Raw genomic sequence first — 22,910 nt, forward strand, 5'->3', positions numbered from 1 at the left:
TCAAATTTAAAGTCACTGGCACTTTGTGTTGTGCCTCTCCCTACAACTCCCTGTGCACTCCCCCTAACACCATTGGGCAGGATTAATTGTAAGGCCACTGACTGTTTCATGCCCCCACCCCCACTACCATTGGAAAGGATCAAATTTAAGGTCATCGGCACTATCTTTCACATCCCCTTATCACTGCCACCACCACAGGACAGCTCCCTGACTGTTTCTTGCTTCCCCACCACCAGCACCACTACTTTGGGACAAAAGTCTATGGTTACACTGTGTATTGGTATTCTTTGTCTACATAAGAGGGAATTTGAACTCAGCGTTCAGTATATGAAATCATTTCCTAATGTGAATGTATGAAGTACTGCTTGCTTTAACCATTTCCACCAAACTTTATTTCATTTTTGGCAACGTGTAAACAACTAAAATGAAAGGCAGGATGTTCTCTAAGGAAAGGTAAAACTATAGCTAGAAACCACTCCTTTGGTCTGATTGGACCGATTTTCTCAATGAGTAAGATTGTTGGTGTGTAGCTACTAAGCTTTTGTGCCTTCACTGAGTATGCGTTCAATTCAATTGCATCTCTACTCTGAACTTAAAGAACAGTAATACATACACTCAAAGACAGCAATGGTCGTCCCCTCTTCTAGATTTTCAAGTCATCTTGGTGGTGGTATGGTGTATAGACTACTAGGTCTCTTCCATTCGAACCAAAGCCTGAAAGAGACATACTAACAACCTCTTTAACCAGGAGCTCTGCTAGCGGAGCTAAGCAATCCTGTTGGTGTGCCCACGTGGACAGACAAGAAGCCCTGTGGCCTGTAGTTCCTCCAGTGACTTTCTCAAATGCTGCCTGAAGGCGGAGTGTACTTGGTGGCTATTGTGGGCATCAGTGAGCAAGGAGAATTTCAATATTGGTGAAGAGGTTTTCCCAACTTAAGCTGCAAATGCTGATCTTTCTGAGCTTGAAAATCACTTGTTTCACTCCTTCCTTTTCTACTAAACAAAATGCTACTTTGAATCTATGTATTCTGTTGATTTGATTACCTAAACTGTCATGTGCATCGTTTTATTGATGATTGTCCAAAAGGTGGCAAATCTTAGAAGGTGGGAATATGAAAGAGCCTAGTATAATAGAAATTGTGCTGGTCCAGGGCTCAAATGACCCAGTCCTAAGCTTGGTTCTGTCATTAACTAGCTGTGACCTTAGACAAGTCACCTAGACTTTCTGTGCCCTAGCTACTTCTTAGAGGAGGATACCTGATTTCTCTCTCTGGTGTTCATGACAATCAAATGAAATAAATAATATCTAATAAAAACACAAGACATTGTGCCTGTTTTATTCAGCAACATATATTTTTAGCTGGTAGTTTTGTGTTTATTGGCAAAATTCAGAAGCTAAACCAATGGGTTGATTTCAGTGCAGGTTGTAGTTGTAGGAGACAGATCTTGAGAGAAATAAATAGATCTTGATGAACTTTTTCTACTCCTGTACACGCCAAGGTCTTTCCCAGAGGCCCCACTTCCAGTGGCTTTCAAAGCAAGATCACTGGACCAGCAGCATAGAGTCACCTGGGAATTTGTTAGAAAGCAAGCTCTTTGACCCTACCCCAGACCTACTGAAACAGAAACTCTGGGGGTGAGGGCTGGCAAGCTATTGGGGTTTTAAAAATATACGTAGCCCCAAATTCTTTAATATTTCTCCCCTCAAGAGATTTAATAGTGCTAGTTTCTAACAAATAGAGGATGGCCAGAGTGCTGAGATCTCACTTCAAAATTAGGTTATAAAACAACTCCAGTCCTTCAATGTACTTGATCAGTAATTCCTCAAAATTATAAAGGTTATAAAAAACAAGGAAAATCTGAGACATTGTCACAGCCAAGAGAAGCCTAAGGAGACATGATAACTAAACATAGTTGCTATTTTGGGTGGAATCCTGGAACAGATATGAGGACATTAAGTAAAAACTAAGGAATGCTGAACAAAGGATGGACCTTGAACCAAATATGTTTAATAATAACATATCAACATCTGTTCATGAATTATAGCAAATGTACCAAGATAATGCAAGTAGGGAGAGTTGTGTACTATCTTCTCAATGTTGCCATAAATCTGAAACTATTATAAAATATAGTCAATTATACAATACAGTACTGTTGACTAGAGTCATCATGTTCCATGTTACATTCCCAGATTTGAAAGTTGCTAAGAGAGCAGATCTTAAAAGTCCTCATCACAAGGGAAAAATATTTATAACTGTGAATTGATGGATGTTAACGAAATTTATTGTGGTAATTAGTTTGCAGTTTATACATATATCAAATCACTATGTTGTATACCCTAAACTTTTATATAATGTTATATGTCAATTATATCTCAAAAAATTGGGAAATATAAGTACCTTTTGATTACAAAATGTAAAATAAGATATATTCAAGTGATATAAATGAAAAAATAGGATATCAGTAATAATATTTTATAACCATAGAATAACTATGGAACATTTAGAGGACAAGTACTGCAAAACTAATAATAATAAAGTGAGCATTTAAAAAACACTGTGGCTCCCATCTTGAGGTTCATATTCTCTCTTTCTCTCTGTGTGAGAAGCCACCTGCCATGCTGCAAAGCAGCCGTGTGGAGAAGCCCACAGAGTACGTTTGGAAGCAGGTTGGTTTAGAAGCAGATCCCTCTCTTGCCCTGTGCCTTCACTGTAACCTTGTGAGAGACCCTGAGTCACAAGCACTCAGCTAAGCAGCTTCCGGACTCCTGACCCACAAAACCTCTCACAGTTTGTTGTAATGAATGTTTGCTGTTTCCAGCTGCTAAGTTTTCGGCTGATTTGTTATGCAATAATAGTTAACTCATTCCGATGCATACTCAAAGGTGAGGACCGCTGACCTGCCCTATACACTCTAATCCAGTTCCCTATTCCTTTTAGCTAACGCATACTCAGCATTTACACATCAAGGGAGGCCTTCCCCGACCATAAAGGTGATTTGTGCCCCTTGCTATCTATATGGTTTCCTGATTGTCTTGTGCTTCCCACTGTAACACACAAAACACTCTGGTATAAGTCAATTAATGCCTATCTTCGGCACTAGGTGTAAGCTCTGTGACCACTGGGCCTAAGTCTGGCTTATTCACTGCTTCACCCGCAGTGTCCAGAATAAGTAACAGCAAAGCCTACCCCAAACTGCGTTCCTTCCCATGAGCTCTCAATAGAGAACAGAGGCAAGGGTAGGGTTCTGCAGAATTCAAGCAATAATTGAAACTTTATTAATTCATAATCTAATAAAGCCAAAAGCCGAAACCCAAAGTGGAGTGGAGCATACAGGGGGGAAAAATAACTGCTGATTATCTCGTCATCATTAATTGGTGGATCTTGTTATAAAATGCCTTCATCCTTTGACTTTCTGAAATCCTGGTCTCCCTGTCTTTTCCTCCTTCTGTCTTCACTCTCAATCAACATTTTTGAGCACCTACTATGTGCACTGTGAAAGTACCTATGGTTGTCTCTTCCCAGTAAATAATGTTATGGATTAATAGTATCCTTATTTTACAGCCATCCTGGCTGGTTTGGCTCAGTGGATTGAGCGTCGGCCTGCGAGCTAAGTGTCGCTGGTTCGATCTTCCAGTCAGGGCACATCAGAGAAGGAAAACTCTGACTCCAAAAAACCTCCGCTGCCTTGCGGCATACCTCTTCAGGGGAAAGGCTAAGGGAGTAAACCCCGACAGAAAATCCGGAGCCGGAGTCCCTAAGGTGGTTTGATGTTGTAGTCAACACCGGCAACTCCTGCGACGCACCTGAAACTAAACTGTATTGACTCCGTCTTTCCCTTGGACCCTTCAGCTGCGAAGAGAGGGGGTGTCTGCTGCATGGGCAACAGCAGACCCTCCATATCACCCTGCCCAGGCTCTGTAGCTTCAGCTTCACTGGAGAGGACACTCCAGCGTCATCGCAAGGTGTCGATTCAACACGGGAGGAGACAGATACCGTGTCACTCCCGAGTCGGACTGCACAGCCATTCTCGGCAGTGCAGATAGACTCTTAAGAAGCTACACGACCGTCTCTCGAGACGGACGGCTGCCGACGACGATTTTACAGCTGAGTGAATTTAAATACCGAAAGGTTAAAATAATTTAAGATTACACAGCGTGTAAATGACAGCCTGGGTTTGTATCCACGTCTCCTGACTTTTAATTCTCTGTTCTTTCATAATACCGGCCTGTATTTTTTAAAAATATGCTTCATTATTTAAAATAACTTCAGGTACACAGTGAAACTGAGTTGAAAGTATAGCCCTGGCTGGTGTGGCTCAGTGGGTTGAGCACCGGCCTGCGAACTGGAGGATTGCTGGTTCGATTCCCAGTCAGGGCACATGCCTTGGTTGTGGGTTCTCTCCCCAGCTGTGGGCATGGGAGAGGCAATAGATCAATGTATCTCTCGCACTTTGATGTTTTTCTCCCTCTCTTTCTCCCTCCCTTTCCCTCTCTCTAAAAATAAAATAAAATAAAATAAAATCTTTTCTTTTTAAAGTACAGGGAATTCCTGCATGCCCCACCATCAACATTGCACATCAGAATGATACATTTATTACAATCAGTGGACCTGCACTGACACAACATTATCAGCCCAAATCCATACTTTGCATTCATGCAGGATCGTTTCATTGGCCTGAAAGTCCTCTGTGCTCTGCCTCTACATCTCCCCCACCAACCCCTGGCAATCACTGATCTTTTTACTGCCTGCATGCATAGTTTTGTCTTTTCCAGAAATCCTATAGTTGAAATCATACAATATGTAGCATTTTCAGTTTGGCTTTTTGCACTTTGCAGTGTGCATTAAAGATTATTCCACATCTTTTTGTGTCTCAATAGCTCATTGATTTTTAGGTCTGAATAATATTCCATTGTCTGGATATACCATAGTTTATTTATTCGTTCACGTACTAAAGGAAATTTCAGTTGCGTCCAAGATTCCCCAGCCCACTTTTTTTATTTTAAAAGTGGGATTTTAAAGTGTGAAGATGAGTGAACTAGAGGAAGCATGTGACATCAGTTGACAACCACCTTGTACCAAGGTGAAGCTAACTGTGCAGAAAGTAGAGCAGAAATGGGAAGAACCTGGGTCCTTGATGATGTTGTCAGACCAAACCTGAAACCTCCTCTGAACTTCCAGTTAGAGGCCCGTGCGTCCCTTTCACTGTGTAGGCCGGCTTGGGTAGATAGGTATTACTTAGAGCAAAATGTAGCCTTTCACACCAAGCATTCTCCAGGTACCCAAAACATACACACAGGAAGAAGACCCCAGGGATGGCTGCTATTGGGTGTTTTGTCAGCTATGAATATGGGAATTCAAATTCAGATTTAATTTGATTTTATAGAAAAAAGAATGGTAATGTTCCTGGTGCCCAAATGTTGTGGAACAGAATTATATCCTATAATATCCACAAGGGAGACAATAATGGAGAATGTTTACATAAGCCATGGCACGTACACTCAATGGACCATTCTACCATCATTAAACATATAGTATATGAAGTCTGTATGAAAACTTGGAAAATGCAAATATTGTAAGTTGGTAAAAGTGAGATACAAAAGTATATATTAAATTTGAGCTCAGCTATGAAGAGATCACAAAAACTTCATAGAAAAAACTCTGGGAGGGAACAGCCAAAAAGTGTCCACAACCCAAGACCCACTAAAGAGTGCTTTTGAGTGATACCATGGCTAAATTGACATTTAGGAAATCCTTGCAGTCCCTGGGTGGAAGCAAGTTGCAAAAATGTGAACCAAAGATACAAAACATGATGGCCTTATTCAGTTCTCCTTTGCCCAAAAGATGAAGGTTAGTTATACAGAGACTTGTCAGACTTCACTGCTTTTGTTTCTATCCAAAACACAATCTTACCAGTTTCTATTAATAGTCACTTAGTGCCCATAATTAACTGAGCATGAACCATTATTTGCAGTGGGCTCTGACGTCTAAGATGCCACCTATTATCTTGAAAACTTAGTCTTTCTTCCATCAGCAAGTCTAGTACAGCCTTCATCCATTCAAGCTGTTTGTAAAGCTGCAGCCTCCCCATCGCCCCGACCATCATGACCACCAACAGCAAATGTGACAGCAAATTTAAGTCAGTTCCCAAGTTGCTTAGACTTCCATCAGTGAGGAGTGTGTAGCTACCAGGAAGGCCACTGGAATTTTGTTGTCACCTCCCTCCTCTGTCCACTTATCCTAAATTTTTGGAGGTTTGACAGTTCTGAGGGAAAGAAAAACAGCCATTCCTCACAAAAGGATTGGGGATTCCTGCTTTGGGATCATTGGTTCCATGGTTTCTCCGATGTATGAGGCAACTATAAGTGCTATTAAAGAAACAGGACTGGGCCGACCACTTCCACAACTTGAAATGTGCACTAAAAATCGACTCAAAATTTAAAGAGATGCAATCCCATCAGAAGTCCTAAGGCTGCATTGGCCACATGCGACTTAGGAGCCCTTGAAATGTGCTGGTCCAAACTGAGATGTGTTATAAGTATAAAATTCATGCTGGATTTCAAAGTCTTGGTGTTAAAAAAAAAAAAGAATACAAATTGTCTCATAACTAATTTTTATATTGATTACATGTTGAAATGATAACATTTGATATATTGATTAAGCTGGTTAAGTCAATATAGTGGTGGGCAAAAGTAGGTTTACAGTTAGTTATGAGTACACAAAACACCGAGTTTATTCTTGTTGAGTTGATGAAGCTATTGTAGCAATCATAACCTTCATAATCACTATAAACCTACTTTTGCCCCATATAGTATTAAAATTAAATTCATCTGATTCTTTTACCCTTTTTTGTGTGGCTTCTAGAAAATGTCAAATTACATCTGTGGCCCACAGTTGGGGCTCACATTAGATTTCTATTGGACAGTGCTGTGCTTGATAGATTGCAGGGTGCCCCTTATACTATTTATATAGAAAAGGCACCTTACATTTGCTGCTGGGCTTCTCTGTGCCAAAGCTGTGTCAGGTGCAGTAATCCTGCAAAGCACACATAAGTATACCCATTTACAGATGAGAAAACTGAGGCTAAAAGAAATTATGCAACTTGCCCAAGGCCAGTCACTGAAGTATGGTAGTGCCAGTAAATTCAACACTGAATAATTGTTCAGGGTGTTATGCAGTTGCCACGGTTTTTCTCTCTGCCATGACTTGAAAATCCAAACAAGCAAGAGGAAGTGATGCCAAAAAAATGGGAGAAGACATGCCCTCTAAAATTGAAACAGACAAGCCTCATTTAAAAATAAAAATAAAAATAAAACTACACCTCCCTCATCCTTGATGCCAAGCTGACAAACACATGACTGGTGAGAAGTGATGTAGTATCACCTCCTTTTTCGTCTAAACATAACCTGGAAAGAGGTTTTGCATGGGGTGCTGTTGAAGAGCTAGACTTTCCCATTCAAAACAGAAAGATTCCCGTTAAGTATTTGCCTATAGTTTTAGATGTAGTAAGAAGGAAAATGTGCTAATTAGCCCTTTTTGTTTAAGAGCATCTTGATGGGTTTGGTGTTGGAGCTATAAAGAGATGTATATACCCTGCCCCCACCCCCCACCCCCGCCTTGAGCTTGGAAGGGAGAGGGAGAAGTAGATTGAAGAGGAAATCTGAGGAGGTGGGATGGGGTGGTGGGACTTTAAGAAAGGCTGAGCGTAAAATGCATCATAGGGAATAGAGTCAATAATACTGTAATAACTGTGTATGGTGCCCGGTGGGTAGTGGATTGTGCACAGGGAGGACACTCCAAACAACTGAGCCACTAGACCAGGGCCCCACCAATTTCATAACTGGAACTTCATTTGCAAATGCTTGTTTGGGGCGATTTTTCCTTGGAGGATTCTGGTGAAGGAGTTGTCCAGTTCAGCAGCAGCTGTGCAGGAGGAAGAGCCAAGTGACAGAGGTGTCTAGGAGAACATAGTTCCAGCTGAAACCCTGGGGACTGCTGGGGACTGTGATGGACTGTGGAATCTGAGGGTGGAGTGGGGACACACAAAAAAAGAGAATGAGAGCAGGACAGGACACTTAACCTCAGTCCCTGGTGGTATGGGGACCCCTAGCTCACATCTGGATGACATAGTCCTGGATCGTTGATGAAAGCAAGTAGGTGAGCTCTGAGTTTCAATGCTTAAGTGCCTCTTCCATTAATATTTCCAGAGTTCTGGGTTCCAGCTAAAAGTGTCACCATTAAGATCTTAGATGTGAGGTTGGTTTGGGTTTTTTCCCAAAAACAGAGTGGGTGCAAGTCGCTTATCTGTGAGATGATGCCAAACAACGCCAGGGTGCCAGGAAGCCAGCCCTCAGAGGGCTTGCAATTGGGCAAGTCGGCCTGCAGGTCGCTGCAGCTCCGCCCCACTGGGGAACTCTTGGAAACTCCAGACACACGTCTGTGTTCTCCTAGCCAGAGAGGCAAAGGAGCTGGAGTGTCTGTCCACCCATTCCTGTGGGGGTGGGGGGCTGAGAGTTGCTCCTGGGGAGGGCGAGGCATTTTCCTAGCACTTTTGGCCCACTGTGTGTACCACGCAGAATTGTATCCTTCTCTGGCTTTTATAAAAAGTTGCTTTATCATACACATATGTATGCTTATATTATTTCATTTTTATTGTTTGGAACTTCATAATAAGAGTACTGTGCTGTAAAAAGACTTACGCAACTAGTTTTTTGCACTCAGTATTATATTACATTGCAAAGATTTATTTTATATTACATGTGTAGCCATAGGGGTAATTTAAGCTGTCTCTAGTTTCTCATTTCTTTCTTCCTTCCTTCCTTCCTCCTTCCTTCCTTCCTTCCTTCCTTCTTTTTAGTTATTAGCTAGTTAATACAAATAGTAACCAGTGCTGATGTGAATGTTATTTTTGGACAGGCTTATAGATTCTGTAAGAATGTTTAACACACCAAGATAATGTGAATTGATTAATCCAATTTCTACTCCCATGGATGAATAAGAGATGTTGTTAATCCATATCTTCCTCTTCAAAGTTTGTGATTGTCAGACAGCTCTATCAAATGCTCTAATTTTTGGTTTGGGTGTTTGGTTCATAGGTGTTCATATTATTTATGTATTTATTTTATTTTATTTTCAATTTTATTTATTTATTTAATTTGTTTATTTACTTATTTTTAGAGAGAGGGGAAAGGAGAAAGAGAGGGAGAGAAACATCACTGTGTGGTTGCCTCTCACGCACCCCCAACTGGGGACCTGACTGTTATGGAGCATTTACGAGCAAAGAGGACACGAGGCAATTTAGAAACAAATTTATGGCGTTTATTTACCTGGCCAGGGACGGTTCTTCCCACCATCAGAAGCAGAAGATGGGAGAGCCGCCCCGCCTTACAGACTAAAAGGTTTTTAAAGGCAGAAGAACTATACTCATGTCCTTGGGGTAGCCAGATAACAACAAAAGAGAAAAAAACTATACAGGCGTGAGAAACTACATATACACACTTTCTAATTTAGAAGGAGCTTCAGCTGATAAACACTTGGCGCGAAACTATTCTTATGTCCTTGGTGTAGCCAGATAACAGCCAGCGTCAGCTAGCAAAGAGGGGCTCAAGGTTGCTAGGATACGTGAGCAAAAAATAACCTGCCACTGGGGTAAAACGCAAAAAATGGCAGAGTAAAAAATAACCCATTACACTGATGTGCAACCTAGTCATGTGTCCTGACTGGGAATCGAACCAGCGACACTTGGATCGCAGGCCGACAATCCACTGAGCCACAGCAGTCAGGTTATTTATGTATTTATTTTAAAAGAGAGCCATGCATGGACCTGTGTATCTTGAGTCCACGATTATTATTAATTCAGTTGTATATAATTACGGACCCCTTTCAAAAATAATAGTCACAGCATACTGATCGAGTTCTATAAATGTGTGCTATCAAGTTCCATAAGCAGCTCAGCTCATTCAGGGGTTCAAAGATCCAGCCTCATTCTAGATATTATTCTGAGTTGGGCAGTATCAATTCTTTCTTCAGAGACACCTTCTCTTCATGCTGCCTCCACAGGACCACTATCATCCTACTGGGCCTAAAAAGTTCTCCTTGCTTCTCAGAGTTTCCCTTCCCAACAAAACAGAACTCTTCCGTGTCCCATTCCCTTAACACTTTGTTCTTTCCTAGCAGCCACTCCAAGTGCAACTTTTAGGCACCAAGGCCAAGAGTTGGGTTGATCATTTTGGTTGTTGGAGGCCTTTAGGCATTCCTCTTTATACCAGGCCAGGCCATCACCTGTCCCTGCTGAGGTGTAGGATCAGCCCCAGATACTGATAATTCCTAGTTGGTCATCTCTCAAGATCAGATTGTTCCATATTATTTACTGTCTATGTAGTCTTAGGTGAGTTATCTAACCTCTCAGAGCTTTGGTTTTTTAATTAGAAAATGGGAGTCCTAAAGCCTCCTTTAAAGGTTTGTTGTGGGAACTGGAAATGGTACCCTCCTGGCCTCAGGAAGCTTTCAGTTATAGGGGCTGCTGCTGTTTTGATACATTTGAGCATGACAGCATAGCCTAGTTGACACCTGACCTCGGAGTTCCAAGCCTACATCTGCCACAAAACTAGCTCTGTGGTTTTGGGAACATCGATTCACCTTCCCATGCCTACCTAGCTCCTCATATGTAAAGTGAGAGGGCTGGGCTTCAGCTGATATCTAAAAAGGAGATCATGAGTCTATGAGAAGAACTCTGACTACAATACTCAATTATTTATTGCTGTCAGTGTAGTCACCCACAGCTATCATTCCTCAGGTACTAACTTATTCAACAGATCCCGAGGGGAGAGTTAGGACAAGCACTTTCCCAGAAAATGAGAGAAAATAATTTGTTTGAGTTGAGAGAATAATTTCCAAATCTGAAGGGCAAAGGAAATAGTGAAGGGGGGAATAACCATCCCCAAATTCACAAAAAAAAAAAAAAAAAAAAAAAAAGAAAGAAAGAAAGAAAGAAAGAAAAGAAAAGAGAAGAAAAAAAGAAAAAGTGAATTTGTGTTCAAACTGAGTTCAGAACTCTGATATTATTCTCTAATTACCCCAATTATTTTTTTCAGTACTCAAGCTTCTTTCATAAGCCAGAGCTATATTCTGTTTCTCCCTGTATAACTCCCTGTATAACCCTTTTCTTCTTTTAATTCCTTTCCCTTAAAATGGCTTCATTCTTTCACTGCATTTTTCTTCTCAGCATTCCTGTTGTCACTCTGGTTTTAGTGAGAAACTCACTTTTGTCTTGGATAAATTTTATTTGGCAGCATGACCTGAGGAACACCTGTTCCTATTCTCATTCTTAGGCTCTGTTGCCTCATGGGGCAGAGGAAGTTGAATTCCTATATATATCTCACAGTCATGGTCAAGGAATTCCATCTGAATTAGGTGTAAGCTGAACTTCAGTAGGCAAAACAAGTAGAGGAACATTTTCTCTTCCCATTATTTAAACCTTCAACCTGTAGCAACTCTTTTGGCTTTTCCAATAGCCATTCTGGCTTCCCATGAGGTAAAAGACTTATTGTATATACCCTCCCCTTAAACTTCTCCCTGAACTCACCTACATAAAATCCTACTGTCCTTTGCTCACAGGACTGGCAGTGTTCCTGATGAAGAACCACTGCATACACACTGGACAAGAAACAGCTGCAATAAAATGTTGGTTAACTCAAACTACGTGGAAACACAAAATATCTCCAATAACACTAGGAGAATGAAAGGAAGAGAAGAAGGGGGTGAGTTCATTGTTCAAGTCTCACAATAAACAAGACCGGAGTCCAAGATGGCAGCAAGCGAGGACTAGGGAGCTAAGAGGCAGAGCAAGTGATGGAGTAATTCTAGCCAAAGGAGACAAGTAAACAAGTAAGTGTGGCAATGATCTGGGGTCTTATCCACCACCTACATTTGTCTTTCCAGGGGGGCAAAGTACAAGTGTGTGTGCTGTTACGTGGTGGGCTGCTCACCACCATGTAGCTTTTCCTGAAGACCCTGTTCTTACTAAATACTGCCAGAAACACTCAGAAGAGATGACAATTCCTAGGTTCTGTTCCCATTTCCCCACCACATTAAAATTCATGCGGTGACCAATGATTTTCATGTACAAGGGATTCTTTTTAGTCCTTATTTTTTCTTGACCTCATGGTCACTTCCTCCTTGTTGAGAACCTCTCTGTTCCTTTGAATTCAGTGGTGCCACACCCTCCTTGTTTTTCTCCCTGCTTTCTAGCCATTTCCAGGTCTCTTTCCGACATCTGCTCGTCTGCTTCGTCTTAGGGTTCCTTAGAGCTCTTTCCTGGGCCTTCCTGTTACTTGCTTCTCTCTTCCTGGGCAATCTCCACTATCCCCATGGCTTCACTTACCATTAAATTTCTGACTCCCAAATTTGAATCTCTTTCCGCTATATATGCAAATTCCTGCTTGCCACATCCACTGGAATGTCTCTGTGACCCCTTTAAGCTGTACATGTCAAAATTATACTCATGATCTTTCCACCAAAATTCTTCTCTTCCAATAGTGTTCTCTTCCTTAGAAAATGGTAGTTCTGCTGAGTGGGTTGCTTAAACTAAGAACCTAGATGTCATCCTTGACACCCCCATCTCTGTCACCTCTCACACTGCATCAATCATCAAGTCCTTTGATTCTCTGTTCTCCATGTCTCTTGAGTCCTTCTACTTCTTTCCATCCTAACTGTTGCCACCATCCTGGCCAGGGCTACCACTACTTCTCACTTGGGCTATTGCAGTGCCCTTAGAAGTGGTCTCCCATCACCTTCTCCTGCCCCTCACTCCACTCTTTCATCTACTGTAGTCTAAGTGATCTTTCAAAAGGTAAATATGGCCCTGACACTCTCCTTTAATGGCCTAGAAGGGCCTGTCCAGTCTAGCTCCTACTCATCCCCTCCATTTCCTCTTATACAGCTCTAGCTCTTATTCGGTCTGCTCCAACAATACTGCATTTATTTTAACTCCTTAAAATGCAATGTTTTGCCTGCCTAGAGCTTTTGGAAATACTCTTCCTTCTGTCTGAAAGGACCTCCCACCCCACCGACCTGAGACACCTAACTCCTGCTCATCCTTAGGGTGTGCCTTAAACAACACATCCTCAGGAAAACCTTCCATGACCATCCAGATGGACTGGGTTTCCTTTTTAATCATCCTCATAGCACCACACATTACTCCTTTTACAGCACATTCCACACTTGAAGTTAATTAATAGCAATTTTTGGTTTAATGCCTGTTTTCCTCTTGTGGCTGTAAGTTCCATATTGGCAGAGCCCATGACTCAACCACTGAGATCTCACTTCCAAGCTGATAGCAGGCTCTCAAGAAAAATCTGTATAGTAAGTGACTCTCTGCAAATTCCCACCAGTCGTTACTCCAACATTCTCACTCACCAAACCATGCTTGTCAAATTGAAAGCGCCCTGTTGAGACCTCCTATATTAATTTTCTATTGCTGCTCTAACAAATAGCCATAAACTTAGGGGCATAAAACAACAGAAGTTTATTCTTTTATAGTTCTGAAGGTCAAAAGTCCTATAATCAAGGAGTCGGCAGTGGTGCATTCCTTCTGGAAGCTCTACAGGAGAATCCATTTCCTTTCCCTTTCTACTTCTGGAGGCTGCCTGAGTTCCTTGGCTCATGACTGTGCATTACTCCAATCTCTGCTTCTGTCATCCCATCTTCTTCTCTGACTCTCCTGCCTCACTCCTATACAACCTTTCTGATTATATTGGGCCCATCTGGATAATCCAGGATCATCTCCCCTTCTTAATCCTTAACCCCCATGTGACCCTTAATCATATTAGCAAAGTCCTTTTATCCATGTAAGGTAACATATTCACAGGTTCCAGGGATTAGGATGGGAACATCTTTCAGGAGGGGATATTACTCAGCCTACCACACCTCCCATGCCCTGGAAGGTAACATGTTTGCAAAGATCTCTGGAACAAATGCTGGACTCTGCTACACATCATGATACTGACTGCATGATAACTCTCTTTCTCTGAGACCATCTTGTAAGTTAGTTTCAATGAGTCCGTCCTTGAGTGTGCACATATACTCTGTAGTGTCCACATACACACATCCAGATCCCTGTCCCAGATCCCTGTCCCCTTGGTGAGGAAGGCAGAACCATGGAACGGAATGGGAATGAGGTCCGGTGAAGCAGCTGAAGTGACCTTGCCTTGTTTGATGCAAGCCTACCCTCCCAACTCCAAGGCTCCCTTCCAAACTCTCACTTTCTCCACCAACTGGCTGAAGGGGTAGCCGCAAGGTGTTTCAGGTGGAAGAGTTTTAGCAAGAAGCTGTGGTTGAACATTTTTAGAAACATTTATAATTTGTAAAACAACGTTCAAAAAGTGCTCTTAGCCCTAGGCTAGTGTGGCTCGGTGGATTGAGTGCTGGCCTGTGAATGGAAAGGTCACTGGTTTGATTCCTGGTCAGGGCACATGTCTGGGTTGTGGGCCAGGTCCCCAGTTGAGGGTGTGTGAGAGGCAACCAATCAATGCTTCTCTCTCTCTCTTTCTCCCTCCCTTCTGCTGTCTCAAGTAAGTAAATAAATAAATAAATCTTTTTTATAAAGTGCACTCATTTAGCAATGAGTGTGGAAACAAAAAGGGTTTCACGATACAAATAATTTGCATCTTAAACACTTGACTTAATTGGTATGAATATTTTTAAGACTGAGAAGGTCTCAAGTGCTACCTCCAAACTGGTCACCTCAGAGTTGGCATAGGTAGAAATACTTGGCCCCAGGCATGGTCTCATCCTGTGGTGCAGCTGCCCTTACATACTTTTTCTGATCATTATGGAAATCAAACAGAAGATGCTGCTTCTGGCAGCACTAAATGTACCAAGTGGGAGTATTCTCTTGTTCTCAACAGGCATGATCTGGATTTTTGTGGAAGAAAAGACAGGCGTGTTTTCTCTCACGGCATCTTCTCCCCTTGTGGTAACCAGCTTTCAGTTCTTTAATCCGTGGTCCCATCTAGAGGTTACTGCTTTATGGACATTCTTGTTTTTTCCAAGTCTTGATGATTTCACTCACAAAAGATTTCTAATTTTTTAAAAAAATGTATTGATTTGAGAGAGAGAGAGAGAGAGAGAGAGAGAGACTGATTTGTTGCTCCACTTATTTATGCACCCACTGATTGATTCTTATATGTGCCCTGGCCAGGAATCAAATCCACAACTTTGGCGTATCAGGATGTTGCCCTAATTAACTGAGCTACCTGGCCAAGGCCAAAGATTTCTAAGGGGACAAGAAGGAAGTGAAAAACACTTTTTTCTACACTCTTCTTACCTTGATTTATTAAAATAAAAACATCACTACCAAGAAAAGCTCTAGGTAAGTTGTTCTAAGTCATCTGTCTCTGAGATGGACACACCTTTATTATAATCTAGTCATGAAAGGTTAGAGTTTAGAGGGTAGAGATCAGCTGGTTCACCCCCTCGTTTGGTAGATGAGTAGCTGAGGTATGAACACCTAAGGAAATCATCCAAGGACATACAGGTCAGAGCTGTTGACAGTTTCATAAGGCCATAAAAAGTATCAACCAAGATTCTACATATCCAGTTGATAACAGTCACAGGTTCAGCTTCCCTATAATAAATTCAGTCTTCATTGTCCTGAGGTTTTGTAATAATGGAACCTGAACTAGATCAAAGTTTACTTTATGAAAGAAAGCTTACTAAGTAATTAATGGTGTAAAAAGATCATAGAACATGCATGTAGTTTACCTATTCCCAGGAGAAAACTATTTAAAGGACATTTGCCTTTAACTATATGCAACTATACTTCTGATTTTTAAATCATTAAAATAGGCCTTGCAGCCCCAACTTGTGTGACTCAGTGGCTGGGCATCATTCAGCAAGACAAAAGGTCGTCAGTTCAATTCCCAGTCAGGGCACATGCCTGGATGGCAGGTTTGGTCCCCAGCCCAGGCACGTATGAGAGGCAATGGATGTTTCTCACATCAATGTTTCTCTCCCGCTTTCTCCCTCCTTTTCCCTTGCTCTAAAAATAAATAAATAGAATTAAAAAACTAAAATAAAATAGACCTTGCAGAACCACAGTCTAGAGTAATTTTATTAATTATTTAATCCTCATTATAGACTTACAACTTTAAAAATTATTTCTTTTAAACAATGAGCTTCAGGACTTTCACTGATCCGACCTGATGATCCCTTCTGCTGACTCAGAATTAAAAGGGTTTAACCACAGGGCTTCAAAGAGAATCAGAAATTGTGTGGCAAGACCAACTCTCCCAGAATAATCGCCCTTGTTCACCTTAAGTAAATCTCGGATGCTTTTGCTTTGATGAATAAGGAGGACAGAGTGTTTGGGAATTTGTTTTCCCCACCAGTGCTAATGTACTACTTCTAATGGCAATCACTAGTGATACATATTAAGGTCTTCTTCAGATGAAAACTGATAAGATGATAACTGATAAGACAAGGTAACTACTGGGCACTAGGCCTTTCAGAAGTCTTTTGTCTTCCTGTCCGCAGCCCACCTGTCTGCAGCCCACACGCCACTATCCGAGGCAGTGTTTCTCACCCAGCTCTCTGCAAAACAGCGAATGGGACAGCATTTGGTTTAAACTCCAAACCCCTAGCAAGACATTCAAGAAAAGTCCCCTAATTCTTTGCTAATTGCAAAAGCTGATTGCTAGTGTGGGCAGTTCTTTCCCTCATTTAGGGAAGGGACTGTTATCTTGTCCAATGCCAAGTACTCGTCAGAGACTCTGGCTTTGGGGTAGTTTCTTGTATTGAAAAGACATTTTTCATGTTCCCTATGATTACAGTTGACCCTTGAACAGCATGGGTTTGAAGTGTGCGGGTCCACTTAAACACGGGTGCTTTTCAGTAAATACAATAAACGTATTTTCTCTTCCTTGTGATTTTAATAACATTTTCTTTAGCTTACTTTATTGTTAAGAATACAGCATATAATACATAAATATACAAAATATGTGTTAATTGACTTTGTTATTGGTAAGGCTTCAGGTCGACAGTGGGCTCTTAGCAGTTAAGTTTTTAGAGGGAATCAAAAGTTATACACAGATTTTCAACTGGGGAGGGGGTGTCAGTGCCTGTATATCTCCTTCCCGCTTCCTCTGTATCTCAGATTGCCAGGGAAAATACAGGACATCCAGTGCAATTTGAATTTCAGATAAACGATGAATATATTTTTAGTACAAGTATGTCCCATGCACTACCAGGAACATATTCACACTTTAAAACTTACTTGTTGATTATCTGAAATTCAAATTTTACTGGGTATCCTGTTTTGTTTTGTTTTGTTTTTGCTAAATCTGGCAACCCTGCATGATTCTGTTCTTCCAACTTTGTTTTGCTCTTTCTAAAATTTTATTTCAATGGGATCTCTTCCCAGTTTCATTCACCTCTGTAAGGACAGCTTTTTCTTCATCTTCTGCTTTCACTTGGAGCTATTATGTTTGAGTGATTTGGGACTGTGATGGTCAGCACCAGGCTTCTCCTTTAAAAGGGCTCAGAGCTGTGCTACCTGGTGAGATTTGAAGAGGGCCTGTCTGAAGTCATCTCTCTGGAGGTTCTGCCCTCTGCATGTACTCCTTTGAGTTAAGCACTGCCTTCGCTAACTGGGATTTCTAACACACCCCTGGGAATTATTAATATAACGAGTTCCTAACACCTTAGTAGAAATGGCAGTAACAATGATTTTAATTTCTTTTTTTATTGTTGTTCTATTACGGTTGTCCCAATTTTTCCCCTGTTGCTCTCCCCTGCCCCACCCACCCCATCCCACCCCCACCTCCACCCCTGCTCCCACGGTCAATCCCCGATGATTTTAAATTTTTATCTTCATGTACTTTTTTAAAGTAAACTGTTCTTTGGAAGTTCCAAATGCATATAGAAGTGTGTCCAATTAATAAGTGCAAGCTGGATGAATTTTTCCAAAGTGAATATACCCATGTAACCAGCACTCAGGGGAAAAAATATGACATTGGGAAGGCAATCCTGTCACATGCTACCACATGGATGCATCTTGAGGACATTCTGCTAAGTGAAACAAGCCGGTCACAAAAGGACAAATACTGAATGATTTCACTCACATGAGGTATCTAAAATAGTCAAGTCCATAGAAATAGGAAGTAGAATGGTGGTTGCTATGGGCTGGGAGGAGAGAGAATGGGGAGTTGGTGCTTAATAGGTACAGTTTCAGTTTTGCAAGATGACAAAGTTCCAGAGACGTTTAACAGTGTGAATATACTTAACACTACTGAACTGCGCACTTAGAAACAGTTAAGGTGGTATATTTTATATATATATATATATATTAACAACAATAAAAAAAATACATTACCAGCTCCCCAGAAGTCTAGTGCCCCTTCTTTCCAGTCACTTTCCCTGTCCAAGATAACCACTATCCTGACCTTGAAAGAGTCCATCTGCTTTTAAAAGAGTCTTAGAGTTGGGGGGGGAAGGTTGATCAGACCCCTTTCCTCCTGACAGGGAGAATTCTTCAAAACAGAAAAAGATTTCATCGTGCCTACCACATTGCCTGGAGTTACAGGAGAAGTAACTCAGAAACGCTTGCTGATTCCACGCTGCCTGAGAGCCTTAGGCTTGCGGTTGTGGGAGGCACTGAGGGAAGAAGATGGACGTGCTGGAAACAAAGCCAGCTGCGTTGAGATCTTGCCAAAGGTTAAGCCTACATATTCATTACAGGTTTATTCGCTGACGATGCTTTTTTTTTTCTCCTTCACTGTGTTGACAACATGATCTGTAGGTCCATATTTGATTCCAGCTCAAAGTATATATTTATTTTTTGTTACTATGTACAGAGCACTAACTGCTTATTTTCTAACCAGAGTGTTTATTGCCAATATGCACGGCATGGGACAGAATGGATGTGCTTATTAATGGTTGCCTCCAAGTTTCTCAGGGGAAAATGCTAAACTCAAGGAAAGTTAGATTCACTTCATTTTACAACTGCCTTAAATATTTGATCCACTGGACTTTTTGATTACGTACTTTTTCCAAGAAGGCACCGAATGTTCCAAGGAACAAATGACAAAACTGGAAGCGCTGATCAAGAAGATGGATAAAATTGCTATTCTAGACCACAAATGGTAGTGACTGGAGCAGAACTGAACTCTCTTTTTGAAGCCGAGGGAATATGATATGTCACTCTTTGATGTCACATGGCAGGCAGATATGCTGTGGGCCTTGGAAACAGAAATGGTATTGTCATATTATGCTAAGGATAGTTATTTAGATCAATGGTCTCAGACCTAACAATCCCTTTTATAATATATATATTTAGTAGTCCTCTTGTAATAACCTGAAAAGAAATTTGTAGGTGATACCACATAGCCCTATGCATCATTATAAAAAATCAATGTAATGACCTAGTTGAAAGGAAAAAATAAAAGGAAAGTAATTAATAATAAAAATAACATGCCCCTCAAAATGTAAACCCTCAGGCATGGCAAGGCTAGCAGACAAAATGAAGTAGGCAGGTGCTTATACTAATCATAGCATCACTGTGGACGACAGCTCGAGACACAGACCAACACAGATGTGTTTCAGTGGCAACAAATTACAACATATGTACTGCTGGTTTGTAATGACTTCCCAACGTGGGGAACAACTCCTGGAAAGTCCTAAGTGTAATTAAGTGCAAGCATCCTTCCATTTACACTGTGCTTGCATTCCTGGAAAATTAGGTACTCATTTTCACTTGCATGAAGGTCCAGCAGAACATTTGAAGGTCACCTGGAACATGGTATAATTTCCAATTCTAGCATCGTTGGGTTTCACACACCCTTTAAATGTCAATAATGCATCCCAATCATTGTGACAACAACAAAAAATAACACCATTGATTTCTGAAATTGCCCCCCCCCACTACTATCTCCCATTTAGTACCCCTGATGTAGACTAAAAAAATTTTTTGCAGAAGTATTTTGAAACTCTTAAAACATATCATTACCTTGGCCAGTGTGGCTCAGTTGGAGTGTCATCCCATAACCAAAAGGTTGTGGGATCAATTCCTGGTCAGGGCACATACCTAGGATGCGGGTTCCATCCCAGGAGGCAACCAATCAATGCTTCTCTCTCTTCTCTCTCTCCCTTCCTCTCACTCTAAAAGCAATATAAAAAAAAAATGAACTCAGGTGAAGATTTAAAAAAATACATGTCATTGATTAAAGGATCCATATCCTCAGCAATTCCCCTCTTTGTGATTCACATTCTTTCACATTAAAAAAAAAAAAAAACCACCTTTTTATCTTTGATTTTACAATCCCATCAAAAAGGAGTTTCCCAAGATCTGAGTCAGTAAGCTCATGAAGAGAGTCAATAAATAAAATTACATAGTAGTTTTTCCTTGGGAATACTTACTTAGTATTTTAGTCATTAAAATAAGAGGTTGACAAAAGGGGGAAAAGAAGAGCAAAACCTTGCAGGTTGTCTCATCAAGAAAGCAATTTAATGAGAAGGTGTCATACAGATCTAGGATAGTTATAAATATTGTGGTGATTGTTTTTGTTCCATTTTCGCAGTTATTCTGTTTAGTCGTGTTTTTCAAAAATGTTCAGTAATTGTGAAAATACTTTACTAGCAGCACAAATATAAATCAAATATCCTACCAATGCTATCAGTTCGAGTGTATAGAGCACTGCCCTCAGGTAGGGTTTCATCTGTCTTCGGGCCAGTGGTGTGGAGCCAGCTGCTTCTAGTGCAGAAGAGCTCCCTGCACTCATGTCTTCCCAACTCTGCATTCGGTGACATCAACTTGGGAGCCTGAAATCAGCAGCGATGGAATTATTCACACCATGGAAATTGGCAAATGCTACATGTCGGGCAACCACCACACACCCTCACTTCCAGAGAGCCCATTGTTAGACAGTCACCAGATACCACTGCATAGGGCTGGCTCCTAGGAAAGAACCACCTGTCACAGAAGTACAAAAGAAGACTTTGTCACAAACTCTCTCGGAAAAGATCAGTCCAAACTGGACTCCCTAGTGTTTCATCAAAGTCTAATAAGGTACTAAATGATGACTCATAAATGACCAAGGAGCCAAAACTAAACAGAAATGTTAATTCACTATATCCAAATAGTTACTTAGTACTAACCATGTGCAAAACATTCTACTTAAATTCTTTCCAGAAGTAGGCAAGACACAAATTAAATAAGTATATAATGTGCAATGGACCAATGTATATGATGCCAATTTAAAAGAGATAATTAAACATTGATGCTAATATTTTTCACATTTATCAAAGGGAATACTAATATTTAATAAGCATTGTACCAGGTATTAAATATTATCTGGTTTGATCCTCGCAACCACTCTGTAAGGGAATCATTAGTTTCAACCATATGAAATTGTTGCTATTTGACCATTTTTGACCTCTACAAATGGCAATGTCATAAGGTTCCACCTAATATTTTTTTCTGTGTTGTACAAACAAGGAAGTCAAGACCCCAATATAGCAATTTGTCAAATGTCAAACAGCTGGTAAGTGACAAAGCCAGGATTCCTTGCAGACCTGACTGGCTCCAGAGGCCCACCACACGCACTTCCCAAATGAAAAGTTGTAAAGTACATTTGCTGTGTTGCACATGCAGAAAGAAATCTGAGGATTAAACTGTTTTGAAATAAGTTGTAAAAGAAGTTAAAATTAAGGGCATGCATTTTGCCACATAACTAAGTATTGGCTTCCTGGGTTTCTTAGTCATAAATGATTAGAAATAATCATAATGGTAGATATAGCTTAGAGATGGAAAGACATGTTAATACAGATTGCAATCATTGTTTAATTTGTTCTTTTTAAAAAAAATTTATTGAATTTATTGGGGTGACATTGGTTAATAAAATTATACAGGTTTCAGGTATACATTTCTATAATATATCATCTGTATAGTGTACTGTGTGTTCACCACCAAAACCAAGTCTCCTTCCATCACCATTTATCCCCCCTTTAAACCCTCTTCTACCTCCCCTACCCTCCCTTCCCCCTCTGGTGATCACCACACTGTTGTCTGTGTCTATGAGTTTTGTTTTGCTTTATTTTGCTTAATTCTTTCACCTTTTCACCCAGCCCCCTAAGCCCCACTCCGCTCTGGCAGCTGTCAGTCTGTTCTCTGTATCTATTAGTCTGTTTCTATTCTGTTTGCTTATTTTGTTCATAATTTGTTCTTAAGAGATCGAATTAATGCTGATTTGTACTTAAGAAATTCCATTAATGTTCAATTTATACTTGAGAAATTCATGTTGAATTTATACTTAACAATTGAGTTTTTAAAAGGCTATGCTATTACTAGTACAAACATCAGAGGTCTTATATTCGCCGTCTGTGATTATCAATGCAACGGAACGATCAATGCATCAGAAAACAACTACAGTCACAAATCTTTGGACCAGAGGGTGTGGTACAAGATGTCTCAAACTTTTAAATTGAAACATTAAAATTTTGACATAATACACATCTACATCTATGTCTATAATTAAAACAAAAGTCTCATGAAAAGTTTTACTCTTGGTATGTACAATACAGTACATTCTGATATTTTCTATTCATTTCATTTCATTAAAAAATGCTGGCCTCAACTCAGTATATCATTTTCACAAACTCACTAACGTGTCGTGACCCCCCAATTTGAAAACACTGTCTTAGAGACCTGTATTTTAGAGATCTCACTTACATCCCCCTATTTTATTGCTTTCCCTCCATGTTACTATATTCGTTTCATCTAGAACTTTGGCCCACAATTTTTCCAGTTCCTTCTTCCCTCTCCCTCCTTCCCTCCCTCCGTCTCTCCCTTCTTTCCTTCCTAACAGATGTTTACAAATCACCTGCTATGTTCCAGGCACTGCACTAGGTGCTGAAGAT

The sequence above is a fragment of the Furipterus horrens genome, unplaced genomic scaffold (assembly GCF_987537825.1).
Source record: "Furipterus horrens unplaced genomic scaffold, mFurHor1.1.pri manual_scaffold_17, whole genome shotgun sequence".
In the NCBI taxonomy this organism is placed as follows: Eukaryota; Metazoa; Chordata; class Mammalia; order Chiroptera; family Furipteridae; genus Furipterus; species Furipterus horrens.